We start from the raw sequence: 19,740 nt of genomic DNA, 5'->3' as shown, positions 1-19,740 counted from the left end.
AATGAAGAACGTAACCTGAGAGGGTGTGACCTGGGGGATCCAGCATATAGACAATTACACAGAGACAATAATCTAACATTTTAAATATCAATCACTTCAAATATCCCAGTTTCTACTTTTATCCAAGTTCAATATGCTTTCTTTGTCCTCTTTTGATACCTTTAGCTTATTTGGTAACATTGATTTAAAAACAAAACATCATGAATCAGAAAAGTTTCCCTGTACATCAGTACTATGTTATTAGCCAAAAACATATGTCTTTCATTAACTATTAGTAATTATATTATTTTGGGAAGGTATACTGTTATCTTCCATACTTGTATTTTAAACATTACAAAAAAAAACAGTATGTCAAAATCAAAAGAGCCTTTGTTTCGACACGATGCAAAATATCTATCAAACTGTATCTTGACTTTTCATTGTTGTCTACAGGTTATGTTGCCTTTAATAATTATCCCCATACCCAGAGTATTTTCTACAGGTGAATACGAAAGGGGGAAAAAAAGCTCTTTATAGCTTTCCTTTAACAAAATGTCATTTATAGAAATTTAGAAGCAAGAACTAGTGAAAATCAGAAATTGCTGTCATCCATACTCACCCCTGAGCGGTCATACAAAGGATCCCCAAGCACAGGCCAGGCGTGTCCTGGAAGCAAGGGATTAAATTCATCAGAAGGAGAAACAGCAAGTGGCAAGGCTACCTTCCTCCAACTCATCTTATTTGCAGACACAGATTCTGGAATCCTCCGGGGATAACAATGAAAACCACACTAGGTTGTTTTCCCAATTCCTATGAAATGAGTCAGTAGGTCAAACAACTTCTCCACTGTGGAGAGAGAGCGATTCCTTAAGCTGCACTTAGTATTGCCAGTAACTATATTCCCTTTATTTTTGCCCCCTGGGTGACAGTGCTGCCAGTAGCCTAGGGATGTCCCACCAGGTTCTGGATGAGACCCATCGCAGGTACTGCCAGAAGGTCAGTCTTCTCCATGGAATAGCTTCCCCTTGTGAAGATTTAGAAGGAAAAAAAAAAAAAATCCGGAGAGTAGTAACATGGAGATGAAGTTTCTTCCTTAAAAAAAAAAAGAGTTGGCATAACTTTTTCTCTGTTGAGATCACGTAGCCATTTCTTTCTTTCACACGAGAGGACGGAATGGTAGTTATAAGAAACAGAGAAGAGCAGTCACCATACCTCTAAAAGCCCCCCACACAACGCTTCCTTCTGTAAAACATTCTCTCCTCCTCAAAAGGACTCGTCTATTCAAAAGACTCAATGATTATTCATTCTATTAATCCACATTCTGAAAAACCCTTCCCAGGCTTCTGTGAGCCTTGCAGGTCCATCCATTAAATCACAGAAAGCAGAGACATTTCAGAGCTTGCTAGCAGTCCTCTGGCTCCATGATTCAGGACGATGAACACTGGTTTGGCAATAGCCTTCAGGCTCTGCCTCCTACTCACCGCATGTAACGTTTTCTTGCAGTTAGCGACCTTCTGCGTAGGAAATCACCGGCTACCAGCAATGAATCCATAATTCCAAGAACTCACACATGCAGGCAAATATATCTATGGACATGTATCTCTAAATATAGGTACAGTTCTCTTCCGTGACAGTTCTTCGGCAGGAGGCTGGAAATACTTTTGCTTTCTGTATCGAGAGGACTTTCTTTCTTTTTAAAGAAGAGGTTTCGTTTTGATGTTGAGAAATTCTCTCTGATAAAAGCAGCAACTGAAAACCTGCCATTATAAACGAGGGATTTCACAACAGTCATTCCAAAAAAACTGTGGCTATTCATTTCTGGAAGTGATTCATTGCAAAAGAATCGCTGTTGGCGGTGCAAGGGAGCATTAATTTTTAGACAGAAGCCTGCCCTCTGAGAAGTGAGCAAAAAAGTGAGCAAAAAAGTGAGCCACGTGCCTCCCTGATCCCATCACAGCTCCCTGAATCACCATGCCTCAAGATGACACGCAGTGACCAATTTCCTCTTTAACTCCCTCAGTACACAAAAACCCGTTGGTCTATACACCCTGAATTTAACCCTCTGGGGGAAATATTCAGATGAATCTAAATCTGGGAGTGCTGCGGCAGCATTGTCCACCTGTCAATGCTCAGTGGCTGGCCAGACACCAGCATATGGATACTCACTTCCTGTGAGTATTTCTAAAAGAGCTTCTGATATTTCCTTTGGGTGAGGGGGCAAAAAGTGGGGAGGAAAGCAACACAGAGAGGAGAAGTAACTCCAACCAGCAAAGCTAAAAGCATGCAACGTGATCACTGTTTACCAGCCACGCCTAATTTTAATTTGGTTTCTCAACCCCTGTGTAATTAAGACAGCCAAAAGAGAACAGCCATCAGGAGACAGGAAAAAAAAAGACATTTCACAAATGCTTAGACCTTCAGCGCGCGTGACCAGAAAAGTAATTTTAAGATTCAAGTGAACCAATCTGAAACTGGTTAGAGCATTAACCCTTCAAGGAAAGGGCTATCCTCATTTGTCCCCAAATTTCAAATATGGAAATCGTCTTTCCTATTGGGCACTGATACCGAAGAGACAGCTTCTGAGTGCCATCCCCAGGGAGGGTGTGTGAGAAGAGCGAGCTTTTTCAGATTTGTCTGTGACGGGCGCAGAAAAACCCTCACGGATAAGGCCCTGTCACATTCACAGAGTGGCTGCATGGCTTTCAAACCCGAGCGCCCTTTGAAAACTGGCCCCGAAGGGCTAAAATATGACCTTTTGTAGTTCCCTTGGCTTTACTCTAACGCGATCATTTACATCAGAGAAGAACAGAATTTCTTGACACTGGGCAAAATGAGTAAGAAAAATTACCTTTATCCCACTTTCAAGAGTATAATAGTGTCAGAGCTCAGTTTCTGAAGGGACTGGACTAGTAGATATTTTGCTAAAAGAAGAGCTTTAAAGAAGCCTGTCTTTCCTTTTGGGGTTGTTACCGGACTTCCGTCTTGGGTGGGAGTGGTGGGGAGGGGAGCTCATGAAGGAGGGAGGAGGAAAACACCAGCTTCCGATTAATGGCAACCGAAGAACAAAGACAAACAAAACGAAAGCGTACCTGTATTTGTTACACAGCACTTTAAGCCCTTAATTTCTATCTGACATGGTAACTGCCATTTATACCCCAACTCCTCTATTGCTCATTTGTGAGTGAATCCTCAAGGTAAACCTGAAGAATATACAGAGGGTGCCCCCAAAAATTGACACACATTTTAAGAAAGGAAGAAAACTGTATTAAAATTGTAATCCTCAGTATGTACTGATAACAAAAGATGAACACAAGTCATGCGTATACATTTTTTCGGTGCCCCTGGTATATAAAAAATGTAGCAAAACCATCTGTGTTTTATACACTGGAAGGACATTTTCATTAATGCAATCATGTTTTTATCATCTTTACCAGACTGATATTTTAGAAAGAAGAGCATGGAAACCATTTGCATGACAGGACCATGACCTTCAAGTGGGGATGCGCACGAGAACGTCGGTAACCGGCGTTAAGAACGACGCTGCACAACAGTCGGAATTCGGCCCTCGCTCCCGAGACCCTATGAGCCCCCCCAATTGAGGAAGGAACAAACGTGCCATATAATGCCAAAAGAACAGGCACCCTTTATGGGGAGAACAAGGTTAAACACCTCCAATGAAAAATAATCCTATTGCTACTGAGCTTGGTGAAAGACAAAGCAATGACTAGAGGCCTGACAACTGCTCCCGTGTTGGAGTATCTGACCGCCCCACGGATGAAACAGGAAGCTTCCTTTCCTGCTGTGTCATGTTCACACACGTGCTCGAAGCTTTCCAAGCTTCCGTGCTGTTTGTTCCCAGCTCAGACCCTGCTTTATAGGAAAGTTTCTCTTCAAGTCCTTGTGGCCAGTGCGCAGGTTTTAAAAAGAGGAAAGAAAAGTGGAACAAGGGAATAAAGACCCTGGAACACAAGCCTAAGGGGCGGAAAACCTAGTGAACAGGAACCCATCAGGGGTGGCCGTGGCCAAGAAGCGGCTGCCCTTTAGGGGTTCCTATTAATTGGGGGGCAAAGAGGGGGGATTTCCATGTTGGGGATTTAGAATGGGATTAAACTGTAGAGACTACCCAGGTCTTGCTGTGATTTGCTATGCGGTGGACATCAGTCAAGGACAAGTTTATAGAATCCAGTGCTTGCTTCCCAGACCTCTGGGCCCGCTGCTCCCGACAAAATAAAACCCTGCCACAGGTGTTCTTTGTGTTTCATATTTACTCAAAGGTTTCTTTCCAAACAATGAAAAGGAGGGTACTCTTCAATGGCACTTTATAGACAGGAGGGAAAGTGGTCTCACACGAGAGGACCGTGGGAAGCTAGAAGGCTTTGTGTTCGAGTCCCGACTCCTCCTTGGATTACGCTTTGTTCTGCTGTAGATCACCCAATGTCGTTTAGCCAGTTTAATCGTCAGTGATGACAGCAAACTGATGTACAGGGCTGGCTTAGGCGCTCCCAAGAGCCATACACGTACCTCCTAATCCTCACAGCAACCTTACTAGCTAAATTCTACTGTTACCCCATCCTATAGATAAGGAAACTGAGTCCCTGGGAGGGTAAGGATTGACCAGGGTCACCCAATCAGTAGATGATGGAGCCGGGATACAAAGCCAGGGAGCTTGGCCTTTACCACTCTGCCCCAAAGCCTTCCATCAGCATATCTACCAGTCACACCAGGCTGTGGGGCATGTTAAGTAAAACAGCACTTACGAAACTGCTCTGGAAACTATAATCTGAGGCAGATTTTCAATCATGCCACATGCAAATATATTCTCTGCAGAACTTCGAGAAAAACTAATGACAACTAAGTACTGGTAACTCTAACATGTTTTGTTTTTTTTTTTCCTCTGAGAACAGCTTTTGTATAACTTGCAAACTGCTTCTTTGAAAAATTTGTGATACTGAGTTTTAGAGGCAGAAGATATTTAAAGATCTTGTTTTCAGTCAGCGTGGTTAAATGAGGCTCAAGGTCACAGAGTTAAGTTTGAACCTCCATCCTACAGCTTCCAGCGCAACGCTGAACCACTGCCTCACAGCCCCAAAGGAGCTGCCAGTGCACGTGGAACTGTGATGAGACACTTGTCATCAGGCATCCATTCATTCAGGGGATGTGTGTATGTGTGCTATTAGTTCTCAGAAATGAATGTCCATTACACATTTTCTTCTCACTACAAGTTCCTCTGGCTTTAAGAAGAAAACACAAAGATGAGGAAAAAAATATTTTCTTCCCATTATTATTATTATTTTTTTAAGTCAGGGAAAAACAAAACCTCTGTTAAACTTCTGCCTATGATGAACGTAGCTGAAGTTCTACACATCTCTTTCTTTTCTCTTTGAACTTGCTTGTGTTCAATCTCTTTGATGTTATAGATAAATTGTCTTTCCTGCATGCGATTATTATTTATTTATTTTTATCACAGTTGACCCCCACGTGCTTACTGAATGTGGCTACAAGAGTTAACTGGAACTTGGGGGACCCCTCGATTTCAACGGTAAATGATGATGTGGCCATTTACTTTTCAAGGAACAAGTAATTTCCTATTTAGGGTCTTCAAGTTTTTCATGCCTCTTTTTTTCCCCTATAAACTTTGGCCATATGATGTCCACTTAAGAATTTTTCTAATGGTTCCATATCATGATGGGTCACACCAAAATATCCAAAAATATCTCTTCCTAAAACAAAGACATTTGGTAACAAGAAGAGTTCAGAAGAGAAAGAAATTAAGACCACATTCTGGTTTTATTTCTACATAAGAGAACGAAGATTCTGGGAATTTCTTCTGGGAATAACGTATACATTTATATACGTTAAATTTCTAAAGCAGCTCCCCTGCCCCAAAGATTTATTTGGCATGAAAAGTTACTTCCTGTATTATAATCATAAAATCCAACGTTATTTACTCCTGTCATAACTATTCACATACTTCCTGTCATTAAAAACTTGAACTTGACTGAAATACTAAAGGAAACATGCAAAGAATTACAGGTAGGAAGTCACTATAAATATGTATTATTTTAACTTCACATTTCAATCTAAGAAAGGGACGGATCATCGCTTCTTGGAAAGATCAGTATTACGCTTAATCATTTTGGGTGACGAACCCAACTGGTGGCCTGCAGAGTGAACTTGAAGGGTAAAAACAACTTTCTCTATTTACTGAGCTGAAGCAATAGTTTTGTGGTAGCTTTAAGGAGGTCTCCCAGGGGCAGTACATACGCCTATGTATTGAGCTGCAACGTCCTGGCAGAGTTCACGGCCCAGGGTTAAAACTGTGAAGATTCAAAAACGTCCATAGGGCAGACGTGCACATTTTCAATGCACGTGCACACTATTATTTGGTGCCTGCATACTTCTAAAAGAAAGCAAACTTCTAAATTCCTAGGCTTCCGTGTATGTGGTGGTAGAAGCAGAGCTAGTGTACACATACAATGATAGAAGAAAGTGTGCATGAACAGATTTGTTTATAAAACAGGGCCCAGCAAAGTCTGTCTCTCCATGCCACACCAGGATGCATCCAAAAAACAAACACACAAACACAGAAGAACCTATGGGAATAACTCTTCCTTCTGATAAAGGTATAACAGTGTGTAATTATAACAGGGTATTAAGTTATAATGTAACAAAGTGGCTTTGCCTTGAATTGGGGAATATGCCACAAAGTCCAGTTTAACACACACACACACACACACACACACACACACACACACACGCATATATTTCTATATATTACAATGGTTTCAATGCTCCTTTTTTAAGCATGAGAGTCTCAAATTTATTTCTTCAGCTTTGGCATCTTCTCGTATCTTTATTCCTCCATATTTCCATCTGGACAGGGCAATCGTTGAAACCCATCAGGAAACAAGAAAACCAATAAATTCTACTTATTTTAGTTTAATTAACTGTATGGCCATCCGACCAAGCTTTAAAGTTGGGACCCCTGACTCCCCACGGAGCAGAGCTGAGTCAACGGTCACAAGTCTTCAGTGACGGCCGGCTTTGTCCTCTCCCTCCCATTCCTGCTTCTAATAAACATGGCAGACCTTTGCCACTTTATTCCCAAATGAGTACAACGGCCTTTTTAAGTGAATCACTTGCCAATGAGCAACTGTGTGGTGGAAAAACACCGTCAAGAAAGGGAAGACTGGGTTCTGGGTTCAGCTCTGCCGGATACCACGTGATCCTGAGAAAGGTATATACTTTTCTTGGGACTCAGGTTCTCATCTGTAGTATGAAGAACACGGCTATCACGTTATATCATCTCATCTGTTGATATACACAGCCACCAAATATAAGCTGAGGTTTACTTAGTTTCCAAAAGGTCACGGCACACCTTAAAAAAATCTTCAGGGACTTTGCTGCATTAAATGTGAAATTCTTATATAAAATGTAAGGCACCACACACATGCAATAGCAACCCTCGTAGGCAGCACTTCCTGAGCTGCATGCCCTGTGTATTTTATCAAGGCGTTGTATACGCATGGGCTCTAATCCCCTCACTCTACAAATTGGTTTTATTACTCCACGTAACAGATCAAGAAACTTAAGTTCTGTGAATAACTCACCCAAGGTTTCATAACCTAGTTAAGTGACAGGAATGGCATAAAAACCTACATGTGATTGATTATAAAGCCCCACTCAGACTGCTTTAAATATAACATAATATGGGGGGGGGTCCCTAATTAACTGAGTAACCATTCTCTGAGTCCCTGGCGTTTCCAGGCCATATAGGAAGCGCAGGTCATCGTAATACAAAAACACTGACCAATAAAGCGATCACTTCATGGCCAGACCACGTTAACATCAGCTTCTATTCCTGCTCCCTTTCTTGGTTCGTTAGCATCACAGAATAAAAATGCAAATAAACCGTAATTCGCTGGTAATGTGGAACTGCAGGATTTACCTAAAGTTGGTGAAAATGACACTGGAGAACTGCTTGAGTCACACACTGTCATTGACAAATAAGGATCCAAGAGAGTTTGAACAGTTAACAACTGAGGAGAAAAAGTCAACAGAGATGATTTTACAGGAGAAGTAGACGCTTCAAGAGAAGTCTTTGTCCTAAGAAATAACATTGTTGCGTCATCTCCCAAATCTCTGTTATATAATTTAAAACAAACTTAGATCAACTTTTTTAACTCTTCACAATAAAAGTTAGTCTCCATAAAATCATTTTTTAAAATGTTGCTGTTTAAGGGTTGGATTCAGGTCAAGTTGATTCTTTCTCTTACAGTGGTTTTCTAGACCAGCTGTCTTTAGATAACAAGGACTTCCAGAAGTGGTATTAATAGGAAAAGGAAGAATAAAAAGGATTATTGAGTTGCAAATAGCAGTCAACAACAACAACAAAAAAGGACTAATTCTCCAGTCTACAGATGGAAACTCACGTTCCAGTTTTCTTCTTATTTCAAGAGTCTCAGGCTCACCTCGTCCAGAGCTCCCATGAAGAAGCCACGCTCATCAGCTCAATGTGCCATTCCCAACGCTGTATCCATGGTGGCAGAGATATGGCAATCATATGGCGTTAAGCTAGCCTGTGGTCAGTCAGCTTGTCCAGGCAAAACCAGACTGCAGGCTAGGTCTAGGTAACTCTGAGGGGAAACCCTAACTTTACAAGAGTCACGCCATCCATTGCATCCTTGTCCAGTTACCTCAAAAGATCTCTACTTTCTTTCCCCAGAAGACAAGAGTTTATAATCTGGAAGAATTTTGTCTTAGAATAATTCACTTTAAAAAGCCCCCACTGTATCAAGATTCTTCTGGACATAAAATGTGTATCAACACTCGTGTACACAATTAAATGGGTTTTGGTTTCTGCATATCCTTCCATCAGAGGTTCAGAGAAGGACTATTTTGAGAAAGACTTGATGGGATTTTTAACATAAAACCTCAAATGCATATTGACTTCACCAAGAGAACTCCAGAATACAAAGTGGGGTTGTTGTACTTCTTCTGGTGAGTATCGTGTCCACCTCCAAGAATCTAATAAAAAATGTTGTCACCCATGCCAGAAAGAAACCCAGGAAGGCCTGTCCTCCGTAGACGGAGTCTAAACTCGGTAAGTGCTGAGTGAGGCATTCACTGAGAGCAATCAGAACATTGAGTGAGCTTTGGCCTTGGAAGATTGGTGTTTACTGTATGGAGCTTGGCTTCTTCCTAAATAGACAGCAGTTCTGGGATACACTGAAAGAGCTCCTTGCCTCTGCAAAGCAAAAGGTGTTTCTCTTCATTAAGAAAAATCCAGAGCCTGTGATCGACATATCACAGTCGAGACTCTTTTTCAAATATATGCAAAGGACAGTCACACCCAATGATGCGTCGTGTCCAAGTACGAGTAAGTATACAACGAGAGAGCCTTTCTAGATTCAGAAATCTGAAATTGGGGAATGGGTGGGATGGGAAGGAAGGTGGGATGGGAAGAAAGGGGTGGCTGTTCAGCAGTTTGGAACGTTTGGCTATGATTCCAAGAGGTTTTTAATACAGCCCAGGTGTTCCAAAACGGATTGTGTGGCAGTGACCGTAGAGGCTCTATAATGACGTGGCTGCAGTGTATATTAACGAGGGCCACTGATAATGACATTCTCTCTCTGAAGACCCTAAACAGACCTGAATAGGCAAGCAGATCAAAGCTGCGGCTCCATTTACAGTCCTCACGGGTGGGGCCTGTGCTTCAGCTCCGGAGGGACACACTTGCCTTGGAGAGCGTTCAGCGGAGAGCATTTGGTTTCCTGCATTTAACCAGGTCACCCAGGCATGGAATGCACAGCTCTGCCAGACACAGAGCGTTTGGGATGGCTGAGAAACAACAGCTTGTCGGGGCTACTGATGTGAAGAGAGGCCACGGTTTCCTTTTTCTCTGCTTTGAATGGCAGCCTTGACGTCACACCAGATAGGAACCACTGGAGGGACAAATAACAAGGCGCAAGCCAAGAGCACCCTGTTCTGTTGCAGGGCCATTTTAATCTCATCCTGGTATCTTCTGTGTCTGCAGGGTGTCAGCCTGAGCAGAGGTGAATGACTGGAGCTTAAAAATAAAGGCAGTCTCTGGGCTGATAAAGCAGCCCTTTGCTCGGTGCCAATCATTGTCTTGAAGAAACCTGGATACACTATAGCTCCTGCATTAAACTTGTTTCTGACAGAACAGACTTCCCAGGGAATTCCTGCAGTGATTTTGCTGATGGCTCAGACATCTGTACTTGCCCTGAAGAGCTAAACTTCCTGTATTGCAGAGAAGACCTCTTCCAAGAGGAGCCAGCACCTATGGCCTGGGAAAGGCAAGGGGCGCCTGAGAACGGGAAGACCGTCCCTGCAAGAGACCTGTCGTATTTTCTAGGATGAAGACATCCTTTGAGGGATTTTATAATTTAAGTTCAAGCAATTAAACACGTGCATTAGCAAGCACCCATCTGCAGGTGTTTGAACAAATGGGTGAAAAATGTTCAGATGCTGGCAGGCTTAATTCACCATTATCTAAGATGAGTTGTCTGCATAAGTCATCAGAGCAGTTGCAAAGCATGATCTTTCATGTTTCAACCTTACATCAGATTATAAATTATATTTAGCTATCTGCGTGTCAGATTAATTACTTCCATTATAAATGCAATGCTAACTACAGATATACCAGGCAGTCTGCAGACAGGAGCAGAAAGCGTCATCCTACTATGTTCATGGACCAGAAAGTAGCATCCTGTTGCCATGTTTGCCCGGAGCTCAGTCTCTGCTTTGGGAGTATGAACAATGTTCACCAAACCCAAACCCTGGCCTGATCCCGCAGTGCTCGGGCTCCTTTGGGACAGCCACAGCTGGAAAACGAGGGATTGAAGGGTTGTCTTTGAGGGTGTGCTCACGTGTGTGTGTGTGTGTGTGTGTGTGTGTGTGAGTGTGTGTGAGTGTGTGCGTGCATGTGTCTTATGTGCATTAGAGGTTATGTGTGTGTGTGCTGGAGATGTGTGTGTGTGTGGTATGTGTGTTGGAGGTGTGTGTGTGTGTATGTTGAAGGTGTATATTGGAGGTGTGAGAATGTGTATGTGTGTGTATGTTGGAGGTGTATATTGGAGGGTGTGTGTGTGTGTGTGTGTGTGTGTGTGTGTGTGTTGGAGGTGCATGGCCAGAGCACAACAGAGGAAGGGCAATGGAAACACCTGTTTCCATGACTCCTGGGCTCATATTTGGAAAAGAAGTTCAGCAAAAGGAACAGTACTTGTCAGCTCCTTGGCCCCTCCGATCGGCTCTTTCTTAATTAAATGAACGCTCCCAAAGCATAACTTTCTGTGGTCATTGGGTCAATCTAGTTTCAAGAGAATAATCTGCTATCAAGATTTACTCACTTCAAAAGATAAAAGAGGGTAAAATTCTGATTAAAAACTCTCTTTTAAAACCCCTACAACAGAATACAGCCCTCTGCCCCAAACAACCCACGTCCCCTCAGATATCTGAGGCCTGTTTGGGAATCTGGTCTTTGGACTCCAATGACGTTACCTGAGTAGAAAACTAACTCTGCGTCTTGTTCCTGCTTTTAAAAAACCCAAGTCCGTTCAGTGATTACACAATGAAGAAGGTACAGCAAAAATTGTTTTTCACTGCTTTTCTTTCAAATGGCAGTTATACTCAAGAGGTGAAACTTATTCCAGCCCTACCCTTGGTTTTATTTTATAAGAGCTTTTTATAGTTTAAGAACTATAATTAAATTTCCTCTGGACTGATTTATTAAACATAAGTTTTCAAGAAGAGAATGATGGGATTTCTCAAACTGTTAAGTTTCCAAAAGGGAGACAATTTGTTTTTATTCTAATGTAAAAGATGAGAAGGAAAAAATGTTTTTCCATCTGTATCTTGATTAGAATTTTTTAATGTTCAAATTCCTGGTTATAAACCACTGTAAACAATCCGTCATTCATTAGGAACCAACGATTGAAAAGGCGATATTTAAAAGAGCAAAAATAAAACATGATGTGATTAAAACCCTATGCACGTCTTTACTTCAAGACAAATGCTGTGCCCATCTGGGTATTTAGGAGGTGCCAAATATCATTGGGATCTAGATTTAATTTATATCATAAAGAAAGCACCACATTTCATTTGTTCACAAAAAGACCTAGAACTTCATGGAAATGACGGTGGTGATAAGGGACAGTGAAGCAAACTGTTCACATTAAAATGAAGTATATATTTTAAAATTATTGAAATATAGGGATCAATCACAAACGTGAACAAACTTTTAATGATCTAATGTTCTACTGAGAAAAGGGAATGTTCAGCTTTAATAGGTTTCTGCTTGAAGTTTCTCCTCTGTTTTAAAATTAGTTGGTTTAAAAAGCCCTGGCTGCTTTTAGTCAGAGGGGCCAAAGATGAGACAAGAGTTGTCCCCAAGGGACTCAAAGACAGATCCTGAGAACTGAGACACTGTCCCCAGGACCTGTGCGTGCTTGATTTAGGGGTAAGGACTGGGAAGAATGGAGTTAGTTCCGCAGCCCTCTTTTCTAGGCACAGCAAACAGGAAATGCACCACCAGGTGGTCCGCAGCAGAGGAAGGAATCCACGTGTAGAAGTTAGGCCCACGCTTGGCAGACTCGCCATCCAGGGTGGCCACCCTCAGCATGGACGGTGGCTTTCCTCACAGACATGCCCTCTCGCCCTGAGTCAACGTCCATCAACTACAGACTCGATTTCTGTTTTCAAGTCGAGGACACTGACGGGAGGGCTATTTCCATGAATTTTCCTTCGGAACAGATGGCTATTGTATATACAGACACGAACTCGCCCTTTTCCAGTTCCTCTTCTGAAAGTGACAGAGAATACGTACACCCTAGCTCTAACCTTATTTATGAAATAAAGTCAAATAAAACAAATTTTCTCCTCTGGTTTACCACAACTCAACCAACAGTTATCATCCAATCCGATAACGCACATGTGAGAAATGAGTTTTTACAGGTTGTCATTTCTGCTCGTCAGGAAAATCCTTCCTCTCTCCCTCTTCTGTCTCCCTCCCTTTCTCCTCCTTTCCTTCCTACCTACCTATTCTTTACCTGTATGAAAACAAGCTTATGACACTAATCTCCAAGAGTGATTCTGTACTAGACAGTGTTATAAAAATCAAAGTGTTTATGCTTATCAATCGACCCTTTGTCAGCATCCTTAGTTTCTGCGTATGTACAGAGTCAGCACACACCAGGTTTAATTCAGATTCTTTCCTGTGCTCGCTCTTTTCCTCCAGAGCACATCCTAACCTACAACTGCCGCTGTGTGCTTGCAGGCTGCCTGTTTCTCCCACTAGTCTGCAAATTCCGTGAAAGAAGGACTCATGTCTGCGTCATTCTTGTATAAACACTGTGCATGGATGGAAGGCGGAAGGGATGGGGAATGGAGGGCAGGGAAGAGAGAAGTAGGAAGAGAAGGATGGGAAGGAAAGAAACGTTGCCACAGCAACTACACTGGTTTTAGTAAGCGGAAGAAGTGGTTTCATCAGATTTTCCATTCATAGAATTAAAAATTCTTTGTAACCCTTATCTCATAAATCTCATAATAACCCAGAGTGATCTTTTAACATTAAATTAAAATGATTATTTATGACACAGAGGCAGAGAAATGAGGAATAACTCTTTCATGTTTTATCTACACCACAACCACAACAGCAGCAGTCCTGCTTACTGACCTTTCAACTTATCTGTGCGTAAGTACAGTTTTGTTTCTCTAAGTGGATAGTTTAAGAATTGTGATAGAAGTCTAGTCCTTCTTCCCTTTCTATTCGTTCAACATGTCTTGGTAACACGAAATCCCGATGTTAACCTTAGATATATTTGTGGAAAGGGAGAACTAGTTCTCAAACAATTCTTTTCTTTTTTACCACCCATGTAAACGTGTAGCTACTGGTAAAAGGACAACTGGTAAAAGGACAACTTTCAATGATGAAATCGCTTATCAGTACTAAGCACGGGCACTGCGGACAGAGGACAACGTCAGACCTGATAGCTTAGAAGGCAGGTTGTGTCACTAAGAGGATCCTCTGATGCCCAGCCCTGGGGGGAGTGCCGACGTGCTCTGCCTTGTGTGACATTTCCTACAACGGGCATCATCCACACAGGACAGACACGGTCTCACCACGCTCACCCGAGTGGAGCTGCAGCCCAGGGCTTACAGGCTGGGTGCGCTGCCTGTTCTGCTCACTTGCTGTGGGCTTCCCTGCTCAATCTCTGCAAGGACACGAGGTACAACAAAATCACAGGCACCACAGAGAAAGTGTGAACACAGACTTCTGCTAAGGAAAAGAAAAGTTCAGACAGACCACTGTCGTTCTGAAGCATCTTGTCTACGAACAGCTACTGACAGGAAGCTTAACCTCCTGAGCTGAGCGTAGCTCGAATCTGGTCCATGTTTGCCACGACTGCCACGGCAGAGACGAACATGAACTGCCACCCTGGGAACGGTGAGAATGAAAAGGAACAAAGCGTGCCCTCGTGTGCCTTACTACTATGGGTCTCCTGTGGGAACTTCCCCTCTGAAAAATATATTCAAACCCAGTTCCAGTAGGAACACAATCACACCAACCTTGGAAATTCAGCTTTTATGTTGCTGAGACCTTTCTCTCAGTTAAGTTTCTCAAGCTATTTATCAGAATATGTTTTTAGCTCAGGGTCTACAATATGGCTAGGATTCTTCTGATGATGAAGTAGTAAGTCACGTGGCCTGCACTCTCAGCACTCAGGTAGTCTAAAATTGAGATTTTCTTCTCCTTTCTCCTGGAAGCCTACATCTTTTTCCTGATTGACGCGGCTTTAGAAAACATGGCACTCTCACAAACACAGGAGAAGCTCACTGCACTGCACCCGGCTCACACAGCAAGAAAAGCAGAGAGGTGTCAATTCCCCATGACATCCTCCTGATGGCAATTAGCTGTGACCTGCTGACTCTGGGTAGGACATCACACATTCCAGTGTCATTCGCAAGAGTATTTCCAGGTCCAGCTGTGGCTTTGCGGCCACAGTGGAGGTCTTAACCCCTTCAGCGAGCCCCAGTGGAAATGGAACCAAAGCCAACGAGCTCTGATCTAATCCCAGTGCCAATGTGAGTTTGTCCAAGGCCCTCAGGGCAAGTTGTGTTTTCCCTGGCTGGGGCTTGGCTTCCTTGCTTTAAAAAGGATTCTTAGTATTTACTGCAGTAAAATTAAGCACTTACAAATTTCTGCCAGATTCCCCTGGAGAAATATGGTTTTATTAACACCAAACAAATGTGATGTTTGAAAGGCAGGAGACCCTGGTCCACTACTGACTCACTGGGTGGCTTCACGCAAATAACTTAAATCAAGTTGACATCATTTTCAGTGGGTATGGAGTGGGCACTTGGCAGGTGGCCAGTGGCCTGTGAGGTCTGAGGCCCGGTTTAGTGGTGAAACTAAGTCAGCAGAGACAAAGCCCTTTGCTGGAGTCCACTGCCTGGAGTGCTATTTTGTAGCTGGGTTCAAGGTGGCCATGCCGAAAGGGGGACCTAAACACTGTTGGAACCTCAGAGCTGAAGCAACTGGGTGAAACCTGTCATTGAAAAGGGGGGCAGTTCCATCCGGCAGAGTAACACAGCAAAAGCGTAGTGGGCCCATAAAAGGCGGCAGTTCCACAGAGCAGCTAAGAACACAGCTTCTAGGAGCCTACTCCGTGGATTCAAATCCTGGGCCTACCGTGTTTGAAGTGTAGTTTTCTCAACCATAAATTCTGAGTAGACAGTATCTACCTGTCCCAGGTTGTTGTGAAGATTACATGAGTTAATTAATACATGTAAAGCGAATGCCAGGTTATCAATAGCTATTAGTTCAAAGCTAACAAGGTATTAAAATCAAATACAATAACCGAGTGCACGTTTTTTCAGTTTACAAAGCAAATTTATGTATAGTTTCCCCTAGACCTCACGCAACTCCATGAGAGACGTTATAATAACAATACCTAACCTTTATACAGCCCTTTAGAGCCTGCAAAACACTTTCCCTTATTTTCTTTGAAGCTTATACTCTCCTCATTTATTCGGTTATAAGTCAAACTTCAGCAAAGTGACCAGGCAAATTGGAAAAACAAAAACAAAAAGAACGTCAATAAATAAAAAATAGTAATTTTAAAAATAAAAAAAATCTCAACAGATGGGTTAAATAGCATTCTAGAAACAGCTGGAGAAATAATGCTTTAGCTACCATATACACACTGGAATCTCCATCTCAGACTTTGCTCCTGAATTACAGACTTGAATATCCGTCCACCTGTCTACTAACGTCTCTCCATTGGCATTCTAATAGACATCAAAGGCAACATGTCTAAAGCAGAACTGTTTCCCACCCCCCATAAACAAGCTAATGAGTAAACTGTGGTATGTTCACACACAACTGGAATATTAGAGCAACGCACACGAAGGAGCTTCAGCTATGCCCCCTAACAACATGGATGAATTTTACAAACATAATCTGGAGGGAAAACATAAGCTACAAAAAAACCACCCACAGTGTGACATCACTTTTACATGTCTCAAATTACCTTTAGCAATGCACATTTATGTGATAAAATGTAGATATTTGTTGTAAAAAAAAATCAAGAGAATTTTAAACACAAACTTCAGAATTGTGAGGAAGCTGGAGAATGACTGGAACAAAGTACTACAGAGAAATCCAACAGTATTTGTACTGTTCTAATTCTAAAATTGGGTGGTTCCCTGGAGCACATTTTTTTTTTTATTGTGCTTAGTGCTTACTTATGTGTTACACATAAACTGGTGTATGTATCAAATAATCAACAAATTAGAAAGACAGAAATACAACCCATAAAAATGAATTGTGTTGAAAGTCAGACTTCAAACCAATAAACTATGCAGTGAAAGAAAATACATTTTGCTAAAAATATGAAAAAATTAATGTATACTAACAAACTTGGTTATGAAATAGAATTACTTTAAGAAGAATGAATGTGTATCACAACGCATGTGATACATGGATCAAATGCCGAGGGAAAAATGACTGGGTTTACACGTCAGAGCAAATTTATTTGTCAAGAATCATTTTTCTGTTTTGCTAGGCTTTCTTTCTTAAAGACAAAATGGATTGACATCACTTGTTTAGTGTGATTTGTTTGATGGGTGGACAATCCAAGCCCGCTGAGGAAGAGAATGTCTCCCTCTCCTGTCGGACCCTGAGCCTCTGGGGGCTACCGTCCATGTTGAAGGCCTGTGAGGTTAAAGTTACTCTTCTTTCCCCCATCAGCCCTGATAGCAGACAGTCGGTTGTAGCCACGTGTAAAATATCCTTTCATCTAAGATGTCCTTCTTAAAACGAACAGAGTATCAGAGTCTATTTTAGAAGGAAGCGATGAGCTCAAAGCTACACTAGGCATGACGCGCCTTGTCTATCTGTTCGAACAGGCATAAAGCAAAAAGAGGCCTGTGCGTTTCTTGTCCTTTTCAAATAAGAGCCTGGATCTATTTGAGTGGCCAGGAAGGAGAAGCTAGTTTGATTTAGATTTGGCATGGGTTTAGGGGAAGGAATGTCTTTGTAGCTGGTCCTAAACATTATGGTAACTTGGACTGAGTTAGTCTCCAGGGGAGAAGTCACCACATGCTGTAACAGAAGCCATTGGGCTTGGCAAGGAAGGGAATGAAAGAACTGCAATTAAAGTCACCCCATTTCTCCATCATGGCGAAGATATGCTACCAGGAACACTTCAGTGACTTCCGCCTGTCTTCCTCCTCCGTGGCTGATCAAATGAAGCACGACCCTTGCTAAGCAGTCTTCACCATATTCTAAAAATTAATAGTCTTAATTTCTAATGCATTCTTAAAGAAGAATGTTTTCTTTCCTCTCATTTTAAAAAAATAAACAATTCAGAATAGAGAGTCAAAAGGAGGTGTGCCAACAAAAATTCTGAGTTTGAGACAGTTGAGAGGGCACCGTTTTAAAAGGTATTTATTAATTTTATAGCTCCAATAAGACTGCGTTCTGTTTCGATGTATGCTCCACCTTGCCCCATTTAAATGTTGAAAAATTACATTCTTGCCTATTATCTGTCTTGCTATTTTGACTGGTCATTCCCAAATATAAACTGTCCTACTTTGAAACCTTCCAAAAGTAAGAGGAGGTGCAGTCTGGTAGAAAGCAGGCTGTTAATGAATTTTTACAGAGTGAATCTGCATTCTTGCATGGCCTGGATTTGGATGTAAATTCTAAGGCTTATTACACTAAGAATAATGGAGTTTCTAGCTGCCCAGGTTTTTCTTTTGGTGAAAAATTTAGAAAAGGCATAAACCTTGGCTCACAGAAAAAGTTAATGTATTTTTATGAAACATACAAGACTAGAGGTGACTCTTCCAGACCATATCATGTTTCACAGAGGAAAAAAGATCACATTATTTACTTTGAGTCTTCAGAAAACCTCACATACTTGTATAATTAAAGGCAAGATTATAATAAAGCTAAGTATCGAACAGTGACTAATTCTGAATTTATATTTTTTAGTCAAATTCATCATAATTTACTGTTTACAAGAGGAAAAATAAGCTTACATAATGGGGCTGAATATAGTATCCAGTTTCCAGTTATGAGAAGCAAAGGAAATGAACTTTGAGGAAAAATTTGGACAAAATATAATACATTGTTGGTTCACAAAGTCATTTTCATGTATTACCATGTATTTCATTAAAAAGAAAGAAGATCATGCTTATGAGATAGGTGACAAACTAAGGTGTTTGTGTGTGTGTGTGTGTGTGTGTGTGTGTGTGTGTGTGCATGTGGCGAGACTGAAAGAAAGACAGAGGAATCTGGACTAATGCAAGAAACAGAAAACTTTAGCAATGTTTTAAAAATACCTAATTTGATGCTTTCTTAAAAAGTACCAGTATTATGTCTTCGACCAGAGTAGAGTACAAGCTATAAAAGATCAGTCCCGAATGCTGAGTGGGATGCACATAGTATCATCTAGATTTCTTTTGGGAAGGAGATTTATTTATAGAGCCATGCACTACCTGACTGAAGCCTAGGCTGATGTGTTCATCCTAAAGCACGACAAGTAGAGAAAACATCCTCGGAAAGGTGCCTGGGAGCTAAATCCACACATGTCTATAATATACTCTCAAGTCGGTGCTTGCTCTCTTCCTGACCCCATAGCTAGTTGGTAGTGATCACAGAAAACAGAGTGAGTCTGTCAGTCACTCAACATATATGCGTTAAGCACCTACTATGTGCCAGGTACTGCATTTGGTAGATGATGAAATATGGTGGTGAACGCAGTAGAAAAAAATCCTGTCCTCATGGAGTGTATAGTCTCACAGGGAAAAGTGGTGCCTCAGGGAGGCACCAGTACAGACACAACAGAATGACTGACAGCACTGGCTGGTGTCATCAAGATGAGGTTTGAATCCTGCTCTGCTACTTACCTTGGAAACATTATTTAACTCCCTAATCGTTGCTTCCTTTATATGTAAGATGAGATGATAACGTTGAGAAGATTTCATGAGATTGTTTGTAAAGCACATAAAACTGTTCCTGGCGCACATAAGGCCCAGTCCGTGGCAGGCATGCCGGTTATTCCCTCAGAGAACCAAGGGACATACGCAAAGACATTTGGTATCTTCTCCCCCCAGTACGCACCCCAAATTGTTGGACAAGAAACTAACTAATCCCCATCACCACTTTATCGCATTTTTATATGATTTTTGGCAAATAAGAAAGCCACCAGTGTTACTGGGCTAAATAGGAAA

At 41.8% G+C, this 19,740-nt stretch overlaps 1 long non-coding RNA gene across 1 annotated transcript in view; it reads right to left on the bottom strand.

Moving 5' to 3' along the window:
* Window positions 1-598: 598 nt before the first annotated feature.
* Window positions 599-19,740, bottom strand: part of LOC117018315 (uncharacterized) — a 166,646-nt gene continuing 147,504 nt past the window's right edge. Inside the window, exon 6 of the long non-coding RNA XR_004422213.1 lies at window positions 599-645. This is a non-coding gene — a long non-coding RNA (uncharacterized LOC117018315). The remainder of the gene's footprint in view (window positions 646-19,740) is intronic.

This window comes from Rhinolophus ferrumequinum, chromosome 26 (assembly GCF_004115265.2).
Source record: "Rhinolophus ferrumequinum isolate MPI-CBG mRhiFer1 chromosome 26, mRhiFer1_v1.p, whole genome shotgun sequence".
Lineage (NCBI taxonomy): Eukaryota > Metazoa > Chordata > Mammalia > Chiroptera > Rhinolophidae > Rhinolophus > Rhinolophus ferrumequinum.
The sequence above is the reverse complement of the archived record's forward strand: the minus strand, read 5'-3'. Positions and strand labels throughout refer to the sequence as shown.